Source organism: Desmodus rotundus, chromosome 1 (assembly GCF_022682495.2).
Source record: "Desmodus rotundus isolate HL8 chromosome 1, HLdesRot8A.1, whole genome shotgun sequence".
Classification (NCBI taxonomy): domain Eukaryota; kingdom Metazoa; phylum Chordata; class Mammalia; order Chiroptera; family Phyllostomidae; genus Desmodus; species Desmodus rotundus.
In genome coordinates this window covers 27,518,345-27,537,453 of record NC_071387.1, presented here as the reverse complement: position 1 = coordinate 27,537,453, position 19,109 = coordinate 27,518,345, and the positions used below count along the sequence as shown (strand labels likewise).

Below are 19,109 nucleotides of genomic sequence, written 5' to 3'. Positions count from 1 at the left end.
TTAAGGAGTGATGCTTCAGCTGCCTCCAACCCTCTTATTACTTGCTTGCCCTCCCTTCTGGCCATTTCTTTACCAGGGCTTAGGAGCCCAATCACGATCACATCTCAAGGGCTAGGAACCATTCTTCCTGGGTTGCTTGGACACTCCTGCTCATCCCAAGCCATTAGGCTGTACAACAGGCTGTTTCCTCCATCCTGTCCTGAGCCTACAAAAGACAACTCTGATATATAAGGTATAGATAGGCTAAAAGCCTGTTTTCTCCATCAATTCAAAAAAAAAAAAATAGCCACAGCTCCAGAAAGATGTGATTTCTCCTTAACCCCTGAACATTCAAACTGCTCTATCTCAATTACCAATTGATTCCTGAACTCCCTAAAAATCTGCCTGCTTTTCACAGAAACCTTTGGTTGTTTTTCCTATAATCTCACCAAATCTGCAGGCACTGACTCCGACAAAATATCTTTCCTCCACAGAATGCATGAATCAATTCTTAGCCGGATTTCCAACACACTGGGAATGGTATTCCCGCTTCTGTCTGGTACTCCGCTTCTTTCAGTAGAATGAAAGAGGAGGTAGAATGATTTGATCAATTGGTCAAGTCCAAAAAATTTACTGTACACCATACCAGAAACCTAAGGAGGCTCAAAAACTTAAGGAGCAATCACCTAACTTTTGATGCTCTACTCAGGAGCAAGAGAGTTAACTAGTACCTCTGGATCCCTTACATACAAGAGAACAAGAATCCAAATGGGGGAAGAAAGGGCTAGACATCACCGTCCTAGAGTCCTCCTCTATGAGCCTGAACACCACCACCTCCCCCTCGCACATGACCTAACAGTTACACAACTCAGATACAGAACCATGGGACAAGCAGAACCTTTGCCCAGAGACCAGCATACTCAAACAGACGAGGTCACTTCATAAATAATATCCAGAGAAAATTTCTAATTAAAGAATTCTAAAAAAGATCTGAAGCAGCTTCATATTGAAAATATATACCCTCCAGGCCTGACCAGCATGGCTCAGTTGGTTGGGCGTCACCCTGCAAAGTGAAAGGTTGCCAGTTTGATTCCCAGTCAGGTTATATATGCCTGAGTGCAGGTCTGGTCCCTGGTTAGGGCGTGTGTGCGAGAGGCAACAGATGGATGTTTCCCTCACACACTGATGTGTCTCTCCCTCTCTTTCTCCCTTCCTTCCCTCCCTCTAAAAATAAATAAAATCTAAAAAAAAAAGAGAGAATATATACCCTTTAAATAGAGTCCTATATGTAGACAGACATACCATTATTAAAGTGAAAAAATAAAACCCGTTCGTGAAACTAAGCAAGCAGACTCTTTACCAGTCTTTGCCACGTTCAGTCGCACAGTTCTGGCCCCTTGCCTTGGTGTGTGATGAATGAGGCCGATAATGGAAGAATTATACCTGCCACCAGGCATTATATTCATGAGTTTGAGGCAAGGACAAGTTTTCTCACTTGGAAAATTGAATTTGCTGAATTAACAGCCACCAGCTCAGTTGGAAGGATAAGTGTTACTACTTATAAGGATAAATATGATATAGTAACAACCAGCAGCTCCACAAATAGTACAGAAGCAGGGTTCCTTCAATTCACCTCTCCTGGCTAATGCAACTGAACGGGACATGCATTGTTTCTTGTCCACACCAGCGGTGTTGAGATTTGGCCGTTATTTGGAAAGACTAGTATTTGTAAGTGCTATGAACGATGCTATGAATGAGCTACAGCATCACTTGAAAATTACATTCTAAAAACATTGAGTTTATATTAACATGGGACAGATATGATACCCAAAAGAGGGACCTTAGGTAATAAGTATACATCCAGAAGTTCAGGGTCCACATTCCCATACCCCAAAGCACTATGAGGCAAACAATAAAAATAAAATAAAATCCCTTTGATAGACTTTAAATCAATAATAGAATTTATACATAATCTGGGAGTATTACACATAAATTTAATATGTGATAAAGAAAGATCACTAAGCCCTGGTTGTTGTGGCTCAGTGGATTGAGCGCCGACCTGCAAACCAAAGGGTCGCCGGTTCGATTCCCCATCAGGGCACATGCCTGGATTGCAGGCCAGGTCCCCAGCTGGGGGCACGCCAGAAGCAACCACACATTCAAGTTTCTCTCTCTTTCTCCCACCCTTTCCCTGTCTAAAAATAGATAAATAAAATCTTTAAAAAAAAAAGATCACTATCAGTAGAGAAGAGAATATACAACAAATGATCCCATGATAAATGTGTATCAATATTTCATAAATAAATTTTAATTGGATAACAGTTACATACAAAAATTGACTTTTATAATGCCTAGAAGAAAATATAAAGAATTATATGTAAAAAGTTACATTGGAAAAAAGTCATGTAAGTCATCTTAAAAGTCAAGTAAATACTCTTTTAAAAAAATTTATTGTGGCAAAATATACATAACTTAAAACTGACAATTTTAAGCATTTTTAAGTGTACAATTCAGTAGAATTAAGTATATTCACAATGCTGTATGTTCATCTCTATTTCCAGAACTTTTTCATCATACCAAACAGAAACTCTACCCAATAAACAGCAGTAACTTCCCTTTCTCCTCTCCCCTGACACTGGTAACCTCTATTCTACTTTTTGTTTCTGTGAATTTACCTCACATTTATGGAATCATTATTTGTCCTTTTGTGTCTGGCTCATTTCACTTAGCATGTTTTCCAGGGTCACCCGTGTTGTCGCAGCATGTGTCAGAATTGCATTTTGTGGCTGAGTAGCACTGCCCACTCTATGTGCATGTCACCTTTCGTTCATCGATTCATCTGCGGATGGACACCCGGGTTGGCTACACTGCTAGTTACTGTGAGGAATGCTGCTGTGAACACTGTGTACACATGCCCTTTTAAGTCCCTGTTTTTAATTATTTCTAGTATTTATCTAGGAGTGGAACTCCTGGATCATATGGTAAGTCCATGTTTAACTTTTGAGGAACCACCAAACTGCTGTCCACCATACTATCTTACTGTTATCTGTTTAATCTCTGCAATTTCTAGCTCTTATTTTATTTTTTATTTTCTTATGTTTCAACATATTTTTTCCTATTACTTTCTTTTTTCAATTTTTTATTGTGGTAAAATATACATAATATAAAATGCATCTTAACCATTTTTAAGTGTACAGTTCAGTGGTATTAAGTTCATTCACACCGTCGCACAATCGTTACCATCATCCATCCCCAGAACTCTTCATTCTGAAAAACTCTGCACTCACAAAACAGTAGCCTCCCCAGCCCCCTCTCCCCATCCCCTGGCAACCACCATTCTGCTTTCTTTGCTTTGCTTTTTTATCTCCCCTTACTCCCCACACCTCAGCCTCTGGTAACCACCACCCTACTCTCTGTATGAAATCAGCTTTTTGTGTTTGTTGCTTTAGATTCACATATAATTGAAATCATGAAATATTTGTCTTTCTGTGTCTGGCTTATTTCACTTAGCATAATACCTCCGGGTTCATCCATATTGTTGCAATTGACAGGATTCCCCTCTTTCTTAAAGCTGAAAAAGATTCCATTCCATTGACATCTCCTTTATGCACTCAGTAGTAGGCAACATTCAGGCTGCCTCCCCGCGCCAGCTGCCGTGGAGTGCTGCAGTGCACACGCCAGTGCAGAGACCCTTCCAGCTTCCGACTCTGTTTCCCTTGGTTACACGGCCAGAGGTGGAACTGTCGGATCGTGTGGCAGTTCTGTTTTCAATTTTTTTTGAGCAAACTCCATACTGTTTTCCATAGTGGCTGCACCAATTTACAATCCCACCAGCAGTGGACAAGCGTTCCCCCTACTCCACATCCTTGCCAATACTCGTAAGTTTTGGCTTTTTGAAAACAACCAACCCTAGCAGATCTGAAGTGATAGCTCATTGTAACTTTGACTCGTGTTTCCCGGATGAGCATGTTTTCAGATACCCATTGGCCGTTGTTATGTCTTCTTTGGAAAAGTGTCTACTCAAGACCTTAACACGTTTTTGAATCAGGTTATTTGTTTCCTTTTGATGCTGAGTTGCAAGAGTTCCTTGTATCTTTTAGATATCAACCTCTTATTAGACATTTGGCTTGCAAATATTTTCTCCCATTCCATAGGTTGCCTTTTCATTTTGTTGATTCCATATACCCTAAAAATGTAAAATCAAAAATTAAAAGGTAAATACAAGTGGAAAAAAACTTAACAGCAAACATGACTGACAAAAATTTAATATATCAAGCGCATGCACAGTTTGATAAGAAAAACACCAAAGTTTCAATGAACAAATTGCAAATAGTATGAGTAGATAATTCACAAAAAGAGAAGTGCAGACAGCTAACATATATGGGGTTTCAATCCCACTTAGGATCAAAAAGTAAAAATTTGCATAGCATTTTTTTTTTTGTCTATCCAATTAGCAATAATTTTTTTAAAAGTGCTCAGTTCTACTTAATCCCGCGTTAACAGAAAAGAAAGTAACAGAGGAAGTGACACCTGCTGATCACAAGGGAAAAATATTTAAGGATCCCTCTGGCAAAAGGACAAAGGTCTTAGGGAATTACCTCCTCTCACGCGCCAAGCAGCACTGCTGTCAGGGGTCCTGGTTTGTTCCAATCTACAGTCAAAGGTAGCCCACCCACTGAGATGACTTCAGTTTTCAAATCTGCTAGCTTTATCCTTGTTGTGCTAGGCCTAATTTTAGTTACCCACACTCACTGACCTTAATATCTGATCTCATACCTCCCAGTCTTTTAGATGGAGACCCTAATCTCTGCTGTCTGTTCTCCTGAACTTGATTCCCTTTCCCACTAACATCATATATACTAAACCTCCTTATTGCTAGAATTCCCAGTCTTGGCCTCCCCTGCCCAATATGATGTGGTTTTATTCAAATCGTAATGAAATCATATAATCCTATAGATAATAGGGCATTACTATACCATAAAGATAGTAACAGTAGCTAAACTTATTATGTACTTCCTATGATCCAAGCATCACGTTAAATATTTTACATGCATTATTCCATTGTGTCCTCAGAACCCTTATAATCCTTAGTAGTGTGTTTATTCTGCCTACGAGGAAAACATTAACTTGCTCAGTCAGTCGCACACAGCAGCTGACTCTAGCCAAGCTGATTTGATTCCAACATGCACTCTATTGCCTTCCCTGGCTTTCGACATGGGGGCACATCTTGAAGATCATGACTTAACAGAATGAACCCCTATTATGATAAACAATGTAGGTATAAAGCATCTAGCAGAGAAACATTTTCTGGGAAACCACAAGTCAGTACTGAAGTAAAGAGAGCCTTACTATTTTTTGTAATTGTTTTTTCTTTTTTACTGTTGTTCCATTACAGTTGTCACCATATTTCCCCCATCACGCTCCCCAGCCCTACCCACCCCCCACCTCCCACACTCAATCCTCCTCCCCCGTTGTCTCTGTCCATGGCTCCTTTATACTTGTTCCTTGACTTGACCCTGCCCCTTCTTTCCCCCATTATCCTCCTCCCCCCACCCCTCTGGTCACTGTCAGTTTGTTCTATTTTTTTATAGACCATTACTTATTTTCTATGAACTTTCTAGAAACATAAATTGGCAGACACAAAACCAAAATACACCCGCACACAAACTGCCTCACCATCCCGTAATGCTGAGAGGCCACTGACAGAACACAGTCACGTATAAAACCCAGAGAGTAGTAAGCCAGGACGTTGAGCTGAACTTTTCCTGTGGCTCCAGAACTGGCACTGGGGTCTTTAAATGAAAGCTACCGGAACTGTCTCCATATCTCAAAGGACAGACACCTCCCCTCAAGGCTTACTAGTAGATAGAACCAACCCTATGATTGAGAGCCATCAACCCAACCCTCACACCTCTCCCCAGTCCACGTAAGAGGCTGGGCAGGAGAGTCATCGAAGTCCCCAGCCTTGTGGAGAGAAGTGTTTATAGTGATGACATTTTCTTTGCCCCACCCTACAAAGCCAAGTTTGTTTGAGGCGGGGGGGGGGGGGGTGCACTGCTCCCCAGAGAACTCCTCGAAGAGCTGAGAGTAGCCACAAGAGAGAGAGACAAGTGGCATCTCACTGTGCCATGAGTGAAGCAGAGTGGAGCCTGGTGAGAGAGTGGGAGGAGAGCTTGGTCTGAAGATGGGTGTGTGCACTTGAACACAGAGACTTACGCCTACTTCTCCCCGGGGACTTACTGGAGTTGCCCAGCCACAGCACACAAAGGAAGTAAATGGTAGTGATCCCGGGGAAAAAAGGGTGTGAGACCCTCCACCTCCGTGTTATGACAGAAGGTATAGAAGAAAACCTAGTAGTTCCCAACCGTCCCCAGAGCAGACTGTACAACAGAGGAGGGACAAAGAGACAAGAAGGGCTATCCAGACAGCCAGGACAAACGAGGTAACACTCCACTCGAAAGGAGGTTGGAGCCATGGACCACCTAGGGCTGCCTCTCTCTAAGAAAAGTCCTCACTGACAGTGGGTCAGGTTGGCTGAAGAAGAAACCCTCAGAGAGAGAGCATTTTATCAGCAGACGCTGCTAAAAGCAGATAGAACCAGAGGGACCTGGGGGAGACCACCTGCCCACAACCAGCAGGTGGTCAAAGGTGTAAGACTATCCCAGATGATCCACAGGCAGAGAGAAGGGGAGAAGATATCTCAGTCAGTGTCTCTTTCTCTCCACCCCTTCCCGCCCTCTTTCAAATCCTCCCCCTTCCAACTCACTTTTTAGGTCCCTTAAAGTAACAGATTAGAGGAAGAGTTAAATTGTACATGATACTGAAGTTTTAAACAGCACTGAACTGAGCTTTACTCATCAAAAATGACCAGGATGTTTTGATATTTACTTAAGATGCAATTAAAGAGAAAAGTAGATTCTGCAGTTTAGTTAAAAGAAGTGACCAGAAAAAAAGTTAGAGTGTTTATCCCAACTGTCAAAAGATAGATTACATTATACTGCACTATATTGGAAGAACTCTTACCAGAATCTTCCCCAAAGTAACCCATTTTAGAGGACGACATGCAGCGATGACTGAGGTATACTCAGGTATTCTGATCTTGTTTTAAAAAAATCTTTCAACACAACTTCCCTTCCATGCCATTCTACCACTAGACATCAGGGCCCTAGAAAGTTAAAAAATAAAATTAACTTTCACAGACATAAGCCACATTTATGCACAGCAGATAAACCTGCCGGGGGACCTACGGCTCCTTCTCTCTGAGTCATCTTGGTGCCACAGAAAGCCGTGACCCTGTGTTTCCAGGAGAGCCAGTCATGGGGCTTTGCTGAGGAGATGAGTCATCAGAAACCTGGCCAACCATACTTGACATCCTCAAACCACCTCCCGGGGAGCTAGCCATTTGCCTTCCATGCACCCGTATTCTTCTATTTCTCTCAAATTTCTTCCCAGAAGCCACCCTTAATGGAATTAGTATAACAAGAATACCCTACCTGCTGCCCTATGGAAAGGACAAGAAGACTTTCAAAAAGCACTGCACTACAAAGCAATTCTACTCTATGATTCCTACTTAACAAAAGTAAAATAGTTTTTTTTTTTCCTCCACCACAAAACAGTCCAGATTCTCAACAGTCTCCAGTTTCAGTTTGGTACCATAATTGCCATAAATAAATTTCTTACGCACTAAAACCAGTTTTGCCCTTTTCCCAGGAGGCTTTTGTAAAGCTCCACATAAATTCAGCTATCTCATATGATGCAATTGTGATTTAGGAAAAGCCAAGACCATCATCAATACACAGCTCCATCCTCCCACACCAACAGCCCAATCTAACTACCGCCAAGTCCCCAAACCCTGAAACTCCCACCCACAAGCTGCCAAACCCTCTGGTTGCCCTATCACTGGCAGATGCTACAATGCTCTGTCAGTGAAAGGTTTGTGAGAAGCTAAAAAGTGTACAAAATCAAACAGAATGCAAAGACATTTTTGCTAAATTCAGTATTTCAGGATTCTGGAATACTTAACGTTTAAGAATTAAGAGAGATTAGGGGAATCACAGTCCGATGCTTCTCTGTCTGGCCAACTTCAAAATGGCGATTCCCTGTCCACCCCCAAACCGAAGCAGGGATGGCAGTTTGTGAAGACTTTGAGCTTGTCCCGTGAAAGGCATCGTGTACATTCAAGTCTGTAAATGCAAAATATTTCGATCGCAGGGAGACTTGTGTGTGTTACGGTCATAGTTTCTATGCTGAGGCAATCGGTGACACTCACAAGTGCTACTAAGGGGGAAGCCGCATTCTACTGTCATTTATAGGCACTGCACTGAGCGGTGTCCAGGGACACTGTCTCGGTGACACAGTGAACTAAATGTTACAATCACAGTTAGGTTACCTAAACGGCTTACTGAGGTCCTTCACCACATCCTGTAATACTTCCTCCAGGCTGGAAAGCAGTCTCCGTGCTGGGAGACCTTCATCACATACAGGGTCAGGGGAAAGCAGATCCAAGTTCAGTAGGTGAAATACAGTGTTTATTCTTGTATTATTGTTTATTAATTATTGCATTGTTTTCCATATGAACAACTGTAAATCAACTTTCCCCCACCCTGTACATGGAAAAACTGAGGCCCAGGAAGCTTAAAGACTTCCAGAAAAATGACTAAAATCCAGACTTCTTGATTCCTAGCCCTGTGCTCTTTCTGCTCCCTTTTTCTGTTCCCCATCTTAATACAAACCCACCATTCCGACACACACTTTCCCTATCCAAACCCCACCTCTCTATGCTGCTACCTCTGGACTCCAAATCCCCAAAACTGCTTCTCGGACTGCATGAGCTGAACCTCTCTTTTATCCAGTGCCTCCTGGCATAGCACCGCTCTTCTCCCTGAGGCCATGCCCCCTTAACCTTGGGCTTCTTATCCTGCCCAATCACTGCCTCTTGCCTCGGATTCCACTGTACCCAGCCCCAGGACTCTCTTCTCTAATTCCCCAGGCCAGGCCTCCTCCTTACCCTGAGACCTTACGTACTGGAAGAGAATAGTAGTTTTCTGTATGTCAGTAGTCTACTGTGCTGTAACAAGTCTTCGAAGACAGCAGCAGAGCGTCTCTCTGATCCTGCTTCCACCACCATCACATCTCTTTCTCTGACTCTCCTTCCTGTCTCCCGCTTCTACTTTTAAGGACCGCCGTGATTGCACTGGGCCTACCAGAACAAACCAGGACAACTTCCCTCTTTAGGGTCAGCTGATTAGCAACCTGAATCCCATCTGCAACCTTAAATCCCCCTTGCCATGTAACCTCCTGTATTCACAGGTCCTGGGGATGAAGACACGGACAACTCTGGGGGCTGTTAATCCTTCCTCGTCCCTTCATCCCTTGACCCCTTCCACTCGGATCTAGAGAAGAAGGGATTCTAGACTGACTGAATCCCTAAATGACCATGGGGCACATGTTATCCGTGTGCCCCAGTGGTCCCTTGGGGATTTTCTCCTCAGAGGTTAGGGGCCAGGCCATTCCACATCCCTCAGTCTGCAGAGAGCAGGGGAGGACTGAGCCCAGAATTGGAGAAGAGAACGGGGTGCCCGGTGTGGACCCAAGGGTCCAGAAAGACCAGCACACACGGTGCTATTGCTGAGGCTGGCCTCGGTGCTGCCCGAACACAGCATGAACAATAGGTCACCGAACGTGTGGGTTGAGACTCCAACGGAAAATTCCATGAGAACAGACTTCATAGTTAAATTATGAAAAGTCTCTGCATTGTCAGGCTGTCTACATTTTGTTTTACAGAGAAAAAAAAGCCCCAACCCAGACAATTGTGGGAGACATTATGGAATCAACCCTACAGAATCCTACTGACCACCATGTAAAGACTTGAATTTAAAGTTTTTGAAATAACTAAAGATTCACAGTAAGTTACAAAGATACAACAGAGAGTTCCCAGGTACCCTTCACCCAGTTTCCCCTGTGCCTGTACCTTGTATGACTATAGTGTAATAACAAAACCAAGAAACGGACATCTGCCCAACATGTGGGTACAGTTCTGTGTCTTGAGAACTATATGGCACAGAACCAGGAGAACTTACATTCTAAAAAAATAACTGGACAAACGTGTATGTCTACATCCACCACTCAGAATCCTACAAGACGGCAGCAGCATTCCGCTGAATATGTAAACGCACTTTCTACCAACAGGCCCGGACTGGGTGGCTTCTGAGAATCCACACAATCCTAAGATAAAGCACACAGTAAGCAAAGAACTTGATGGGCCCACACCAGCAATGTGAAACCACAGGGAACCCTCAGTCCTCAAAGCACACCCACTGAAATGAGGAAATTTTCCACGCAGCTCTCCTCAGTGATGGGTACTGTCTTAAAACTTCGGAGATGCCAGACGTCTTGGAGCAGACAGACAGGAGCTGCCTGAAATACCACCTCAGGGTCTCACTTCTCTCCCTCCCGGGCAAGAGCTCCAGAAAAGCCTCTGACTCAGCCCCACAAGGTATCACAGAACGCTAGACCTAGAATGGCCCTCAGAGACCTCCTGGTTTGGTCTGATCCTTTTATTCCCAGGTGAGGATGCTGAGACCTGGGAGGGTGGGGGTGGGGGACTTTGCAGTCATACAGTTAGTGGTTGTGCCAGGACTGGAACCTGACTCTTAGGACTCCTACACTGGCCGATTTGCTAGCATCCACATCATCGACCTTCAAATATATGTTCCTGAATTTTCAACATGATTTTAAGAAATAACATGACCATATGAGTAATGCTTTGTAGAATGATTTTGAGTGGGGCGTAAGTTGATAGAAGGAGACCAAAAGCGGCTATTAGAATATACTGAAGAATACACCTGTATATCATGGCGGCCTCAGCTAAAGTGATGGCAATAAAATTAGAATGAAGCAAAAAGATTCATGATGTATTCTGGAAGTAGAGTCAGATAAGCTGAACTCTCATCGGAGTCCTCAGTAACAACTCTCCGCATCATTCAGGAAGATCTAAGGATCCAGACTATGACCAGACTAAAGGTGAGTAACCTTATGGTGGGGGTGGTTATACCTACAAACCAGGCCTCACTGTCACCGTCAGCATTAGGATCCACTAACAACCCCTTAGTTCACAGTTCCACTTACCTCAGCAAGCAGCACTTACCTGGTTCACACATTCACAGATCCAGCTTCCCGCATACACTCAGATAGCCTCTTGCCTAGAACACTGACTCACAAACTATGCCAAAGATTAGGTTCAGCTGTACACTGGGCTTAGGGTAGTGATGTCCCTGTCTGCATCAGCTCTGCCTTATCTGCCTTTAAGTTCATCTATGTGCAGGTTCAAGTCAGCCCAGATTATTGGCACACTGCGAGCTTCCTATCTCATGTGTCCAGAAAGACGAGGTAACAACCCTGATGCTGGTATAAACATCAAATGAAACCTGAACCATCTGAACTGCCTTTCAATCCAGTGATCCCACTGCTGGGACCATACCCTAAGAATCCTGAATCACCCATTCAAAAGAACCTGTGCACCCCAATGTTCACAGCAGTGTTATTTACAATAGCCAAGCGCTGGAAACAGCCCAAGTGCCCACCAGTACATGAGTGGATCAAAAAACTATGGTACATTTACACAATGGAATACTACACACAGCAGAAAGAACGAACTCCTACCCTTCATGACAGCATAGATGGAACTGGCGAGCATTATGCTAAGTGAAATAAGCCAGGCAGCAAAAGACAAATACCATATGACCTCACCTATAAGTGAAACCTAATCAACAAAACAAAATGAGCAAAACAGAACCAGAGACTTGGAAACAAAGAACAAACTGACAGTGACCAGAGGGGAGGGGGAGGGAGGAGAGGAAGGGGCAAGCAAAGGAACACAAACAGAGGATTCACGGGCACGGGCAATAGGGGGTGATTGTGCGAGTGGGGGGGACGGGCACAGGGTAGGGGTGAGCAATGGGGGAAAAGGCAGGACAACTATAACTGAACAATTAAAAAAATAAAAACCTGAACCATCTAAGCATTCAGTACATGGCTGGTTCATGAATATGTCCCCTCTATCCAAGATCCTCTGGTTCCCTGAAGGAGCTGAAATACTAACCAGTTAGCCAGGGGAACTTGACCTCTTGTCTAATGTCTGTAGCCCTTTCCTGAGACTGGCTTTCCATACCCCTTACTCCGTCTCCTACACTCCTGGGCTTGCCACCCAGAAACTCATGGACACTAACAACAACTGCTCAGCCAGAGACCTGTTGTTGGCATGCTTCTCTTGGAGTGGACCCTGGACGGGTAAGAGTTGGTTCTGCCACACTGCCCCAGGCTTAGTTTTGGTCTTCCCACAGTGGGAAGTTGGCCTTGTTTGTTTACTCCATAGTGGTAGGAAAAAGGGGAATGGGCAACTCTCAAGCACTGTTAAGTAAAATGTAAATTCATGCAACCACTTCGAAGAGAAATTTGGCAAAATTTTGAAAAATCAGAGATGCATGTATGCTGTAACCCTCCTAAGTATGTGCCGAAGAGAAATGGATATGGTCACCAAGATTGTTCAGAACCTCTTTATTCCTAATAACAAAAACTGCAAATAACCCAAATGTCTGACAAAGAGATAAACAAATTGTAATACTGTCATAAAATGAAATATTACCTAGCAACATAAAGGAAACTTACTAATAATATACACAAAGTGAACGAATCTCAGAAATACTATGCTGAACAAAATAATCCAGGCCCAAAGGTACATGCTGTATGATTTCATTTACTAGAAGTTTAAGAACAGGCAAAAACAAATCTAAACTAGGTCAAAATAGTGGTTATCTCTGGTGGGACATGGGACGACTTGAAAAGGGTCATGGGAGAACTTACTGGGGTGACAGAAATATTCTATAATTTGATCAAATTGTACACTTAACAGATGTGCAATTTACTGATCTAAATTATACCTCAAAAGAATAAAATAGGAACAGCAATTTATTAACACTATAAAGTATTCTAAAGATAAGCAAAAGGAGTAAATAAAGTTGTTCACTTCCCACCACTCAGATGTAACTATTAACTGTTTTTTTGTAGCTATTTATTTTAATTTATAAATTATGCTACTTTTTAAATCAGTTATTTTCTACTGGACATATTTATCATGTAATTGTTTTTATATGAAGTGACCTTCAAATTTTTCAGTAGCAGTAACCTTCCCTGAAACAAAATTTTTTGTGAACCCTCGATATATCGTACCAATATTGCTTTAGTTAAAGCAATATTGAGGAAGCCATTCCCTTCCTGCTAGCCCTACTCTTTGTCCAACTCGGGAAGCCTCTGAGCCATCTTAATAGTAGCCCTGCAGTCTGACAATCCGTTTGATTTTATTCATAATGACTGCACTCCACTTCATTACTGACCAACCGTTTAACTCTGATGGAGACAAAAATAACACCTGTGTATCCACAGCCTCTTCTCTTTTAAACCCACAAAGGAAATTCTCCAGTTATCTAATGAGAATTGACCCCATTCACTCACCCCACAAAAAAAGACTGTCTTGCCCAATCCAGTAACAAGGCCTTTTCAAGGTAGGTAGGTACATGAAGCCAAAAAGACTTGTGAGGTCTTACACTGGAAAGGTAGAGAATCAACAGCTGGAAAGCAGATACAGGAAGGGGAGAGGTAGGGAGGAAGGAGATAAACCTGGATCCAAAAGAGAGTATGAGAGAAATTTTGGACAAAGAAGCAATGAAGTGAATTGAAAGCAGCTGCAGAGGATGGGGAAAATATTGGAAGTTAGAAGAATTTGACATTGTGAAGAGCAATCGGAGCAGGAAAGTTCCAAAGGATTTTTCTAAATGGACTAGCACCCCATTCAATGCTTTTTTAATAACACTTTCCCTGCTGATTTAAAATGAATTTATCTTAATTATATGTAATGCAATACACACTTACGACTGCTCTGCATTTTTTATTCTGTTCCTGTGATCTGCCTATTTCTGAACCAGTTCATAGCTTCATTATTATCTTAGCAACTTATGGGGAAAGTCACCTCCTCCATTATATTTAAAAATATTTTTCTTACATACCTTGAAATGTTTGTGATGTCACCTCAACTTTGGAGTCATTTTGGAAAATTCCCAAAACCTGTCATTGGATTTTGTTAGAATTTAGAGAGTAATTTGGAGGAAATTCACACTTTTATAATTTTGAGATTTTTCATCCAGAAATATGGTCTGTCTCTCCACTTATTCTTCTCTTGTCCCTCAGGGAATTTTGTACCTTTCTTCATCTAGTCCTGCAAATCTCTTGCTAAATTAATTCCAAGGTCTCTATATTTTTTTACTCCACTTGTGAAAGGGATTTTGTTTTTTATTATATTTTCTGGCTGATTGGTGTTGGTTCATAAATGTATGTGAAACCGAAAGGCAGGTACCTACATGTGTATAGACATATGTAAAGTATGTGTATGAGGGGATCACATGATATGGTATGTAATATCATGTGATACGATATGTGTGTGTTTATGGGCACACACACATGCTAACCAAACAGCCTACCAAAAATTCAAATTAGCTCTAAAAGTTTGTCACTTGATTAGCTTATATTTTGTAAGTATTTTCTAGGTAATGATTTTGTCTCTACCTTTCAAATATTTATTATCCTTATTTTTCCTGTTTAAAACAATGGCTAGAAACCCCCATAATCGTGTGAAATATTTTTAGTAGCATTTTTATTTTAATTATTTGATAATTTATACTTCTTTTGATGGATATTTGGGTTCTTTTATGTTTGTGGACATTCTGAATAAAGTTGCTGTGAACATTCTTATGCATGTCCTTTCATGGGTATGTTTTTGTTTCTTCGGAATAAATACCCAGAAGTACAATTTCTGGGCCACAGCACTGATATATGATTAATTTTATAAGAAACTGTAAAAACTTTTCCAAATGACTGTACAATTTTATATTACCGCCAGAAGCTTCTCCACAGCCTGTGTTGTCGATCTTCTCATTTTACGCATTCTAGTGGGTATGAAATGGATCTCATTGTCATTTTAATTTGCATTTTCCTTGAATACTAATGGTGCTGAGCAATGTCATGTGTTTCCTGGCTATTTGCACATCTTCCCTCATGACATACTCAGGTCTTTTGCCCACTTTGTTCACCTATTATTGATTGTAGGAAATGTATTACATTTTCTCCCAGTCTGTCTTCCCTTTTCATTTTTGATATAGTAACTTTTGATGAGCAAAAGCTCTTAATTCCAATTTGTCATTTTCCTTTCTGGTTAGTGTTATTTGTGCACTGTCTAGGAAATCTTCACGTAACTCATGTATTTTCTTCTAGAAGCTTTATAGTTTTGCTTTTGTTTGGGTCTATGATCCACCTCTTATGCATTCTAATTTTCCTGTGGTTATAGAATATACATAATATTGTAGAGTTATATTCTTAATTGTGTTTCCCAATTGTTTGCTGCTGATCTATAAAAATACAATTGACCTTGTGGTGTCTGGTCTTTCTAACGTCACTTACTAAAATCACGATGGCCTTCCTAAATTCCTATGGACTTTCTAAATTCACTTCCAATCTCTAGTAGTTGTTTCCTTGCTTCCTTAAAATTTTCCATGTAAAGAATCATGTCTAGGTGAGAGAAGGGATTTTACTTCTTCCTTTCCAAGCATTATAGCTTTTACTTCTTATTCTTGCCTCATTGCTATGGCTAGGAGCTCCAGGGCAATATCAAATAGAAGAGTAAGAGAGGTCATCCATACTTTGTTCTCAATCATGGGAAATGCTTTCTATATTTCAATATTAAATATGATGCTACTATAGGTGTTTTATAGATGCTCTTCATCAGGTTAAAGAAATTTCTTTCTATTCCTCATTTACTGAGTCAAGAATTACTGAATTTTGTGAAATGCTTCTTCTGTATTTATTGAGAGGGTTGTTTTTTTTCTCCTTTATCATGTTAATATGTGAAATATATCAATATTTGGATTAAAAAAATTGTATTCCTGGAATAAACCCACTTGTCCATGATGTATTAACCTTTTTACATATTGCTGGATTTAACATGCTAACATTTTAAGGATTTTTATTTGTCTTGGTCAGTTTGTGTTGCTATGACAGCAACATAACAAGGGGTAACTTTAGACTTCCAGTCAAGATGGACGCATTGGTAAAGATGCTTTTGCTTCCTCACACAACTACAGAAAAAGTTACAACTAGACCTCAAAACAAGTATTACCCAGAACCATCAGAAAAATGAGCTGTATGGAAGTCTGACAACCAAGGATTTAAAGATGCCACATTCACCCAGATGGGTAAGAGGGGCAGAAACATGGAGACAGGCAGAGAGGCATGGAGATGCAGTGTGGCGTGGAGAGGCTGCGGAATGGGCAGTCCCACATTCACATGTGGTGGATAAAAATTGAGAGGGAGACCTCAGGAGCGAGGGATCCCAGCCACAGGCCAAATCACACAACCCAGGATTCCAGCAGCAGGAAGATAAATTCCCATAACCTCTGGCTATAAAAACCAGAGGCGGTTGGGGCTGCAGAAGAAAGTGTTGGGTTTTCAGGAGACTCCTCTTAAAGGGCCTGCATGGTCTTAGAACTTACGCAGACCCACCCTCTCTGGGATTAAGCACCAGGTCAACAGCTGGAAAGTCACCAGTCGCATATAGGGAGAAAGTAAAGTGACTGGAAACAGTGCAAGTGCCAGGCAAACCTCCAGAAGTCAGGCAGTGGCACTGTCTACTCTCCGAGCCCCCCACACAGAGCCACAAAGTGGTGAAGTGGATTGCCCTACCCTAGCAATTACCTAAGGCTCTGCCCTACACAATTTACAGGTACTTTTTCTACAATAGGCCACACTATGAAGAAAGGGAGTCAAAGCAGTTCTACCTAATACACAGAAACAAACACAGGGAGGCTAAATTGAGGAGACAAAGAAATATGGTCCAAATGAAAGAACAGAAACAAAACTCCAGAGAAAGAACTAAAGTAAATGGAGATAACCAATCTATCAGATGCAGAGTTCAAAACACTGGTGATCAGGATGCTCAAAGAACTCATGAGGACGGCAACTGCATGAAAAAGACCCAGGCAAACATGAAGGCTACACTAAGTGAAATAAAGAAAAATCTACAGGGAATCAACAGTTGAGGGGATGAAGCTGAGATTCAAATCAAAAATTTGGAACATAAGGAAGAAAAAAGCATTCAAGTGGAACAGCAAGAAAAAATAATTCAAAAAAATGAGGATAATATAAGGAGACTCTGGGATATCTCCAAACATAGCAACATCTGAATTACAAGGATGCCAGAAGAGGAAGAATAAGAAATTGAAAACTTATTTGAAAAAATAATACAGAAAACTTCCTTAATTTGGTGAAGGAAATAGACATACAACTCCAGGAAGCACAGAGACTCCCAAACAAGTTGGAAACAAAGTGGACCACACGAAGACACATTATAATTAAAATGCCAAAGATTAAAGGTAAAGAATCTTAAAAGCAGAGTTACTTACCAAGGAACTCCCATAAGACTGTCAGCTGACTTCTCAAAAGAAACTTTGCAGGCTAAAAGGGACTGGCAAGAAATATTCAAAGTGATGAAAAGCAAGGACCTACAACCTAGATTATTCTATGCAGCCAAGCTATCATTTAGAATGGAAGGGCAGATAAAGTGCTTCCCAAACAAGGTAAAGCTAAAGGAGTTCATCATCACCAAGCCATTATTACATGAAATGTTAAAGGGACTTATTTAAGAAAAAGAAGATCAAAATTATGAGCATTAAAAATAGCAACAAATTTACAACTATTAACAACTGAATCTAAAATAAAAACTACGTAAACAACCAGAACAGGAACAGAATCATAGATACGGAGATCATTTGGAGGGCTATCAGTTGGGAGGGGGAAGGGGGAGAATGGGGAAAAGGCGCAGGGATTAGGAAGCATAATTGGTAGGTACAAAACAGACAGGGGGAGGTCAAGAATAGTGTAGGAAATGCAGAAGCCAAATAACTCATATGTATGACCCATGGACATGAACTAAGTGGGGGACTGCTGGAGGGAATGTGGGTACCAGGCAGAGGGGGGCAAAGGAGGAGAAATTGGGACAACTGTAATAGCATAATCAATAAAATATATTTAAAAATAAGGGACAAATACCATATGATCTCACCTTTAACTGGAACATAATCAACAAAAGAAAAAAGCAAACAAAATATAACCAGAGACATTGAAATTAAGAACATTTTAACAATAGCCACAGGGGAGGGGGGAGGGGATAGTGGGGAGAGGAGTCTATAGGAGCTACTATAAAGGACACAAGGACAAAATCAAGGGGGAGGGTAGAGGTGGGGGAGGAAGGTGGGACTGGCTGGGGTGAGGTGGAGGGAAGGGGAGAAAATGCAGACAACTGTAACTGAATAAAAATAAATAAATAAAATTTTTTAAATAAAAAAATAAAATTTAAAAAGTGAGAAAAAAACAAGACTGGGTAACTTTAAACAACAAACATTTATTTCTCACAGTTCTGGTGGCTCATAAGTCCAAGATCAAGGCACCAGCAAACTCAGTGTCCTGTGAGGGCTGTCTTCAAGATGTAAACTGCTAACGTCTCCATCACATTTGGGTTTTAAGATTTCGATGTATGAATTTTGGAGGAACACAAATATTTACTCTATTGCAGTATCTATCATTACACAAAATATTGATCAGCAATTTTCTTTTTTTGAAATGTTTTTCTCAGGTTTTGGTATCTGGAAATGCTTGCCCCATAAAATGAATTAGGAAATGTTCCTCCTTCTCTATTTTTTTAATTTGTTAAACATTCACCTTATTCCTTCTTTAAATGGTTCATAGTATTGACCAGAGACCATCTGGATCTACAGTTTTCCTCACAGGAAGGTTTTTTTCTTTTATCACAAATTCAAAATGTTAAATAGACAATAGGGCTGTTCGGATTTTCTATTCCATCTTGTTTTAGCTTTAGTAAGTTGTTTTAAAAGAATTTGAAAATATCTAATTTGTTTAACTTATTGGCATAAAATTTCCATTAATATCCCTTTATTATTCTTTTAATGTCTGTATGATCTACAGTGATACTCCTTTCATTCCTAATGTTGTAATTCCCACTTTTTCTCTTT

The 19,109-nt window shown here is 41.0% G+C and overlaps 1 long non-coding RNA gene across 1 annotated transcript in view; it reads right to left on the bottom strand.

The window, feature by feature from the left end:
- Positions 1-2,265: 2,265 nt before the first annotated feature.
- LOC123479712 (uncharacterized) overlaps positions 2,266-19,109 on the bottom strand; it is a 33,934-nt gene continuing 17,090 nt past the window's right edge. Inside the window, exon 2 of the long non-coding RNA XR_006655423.2 lies at positions 2,266-4,165. This is a non-coding gene — a long non-coding RNA (uncharacterized lncRNA). The remainder of the gene's footprint in view (positions 4,166-19,109) is intronic.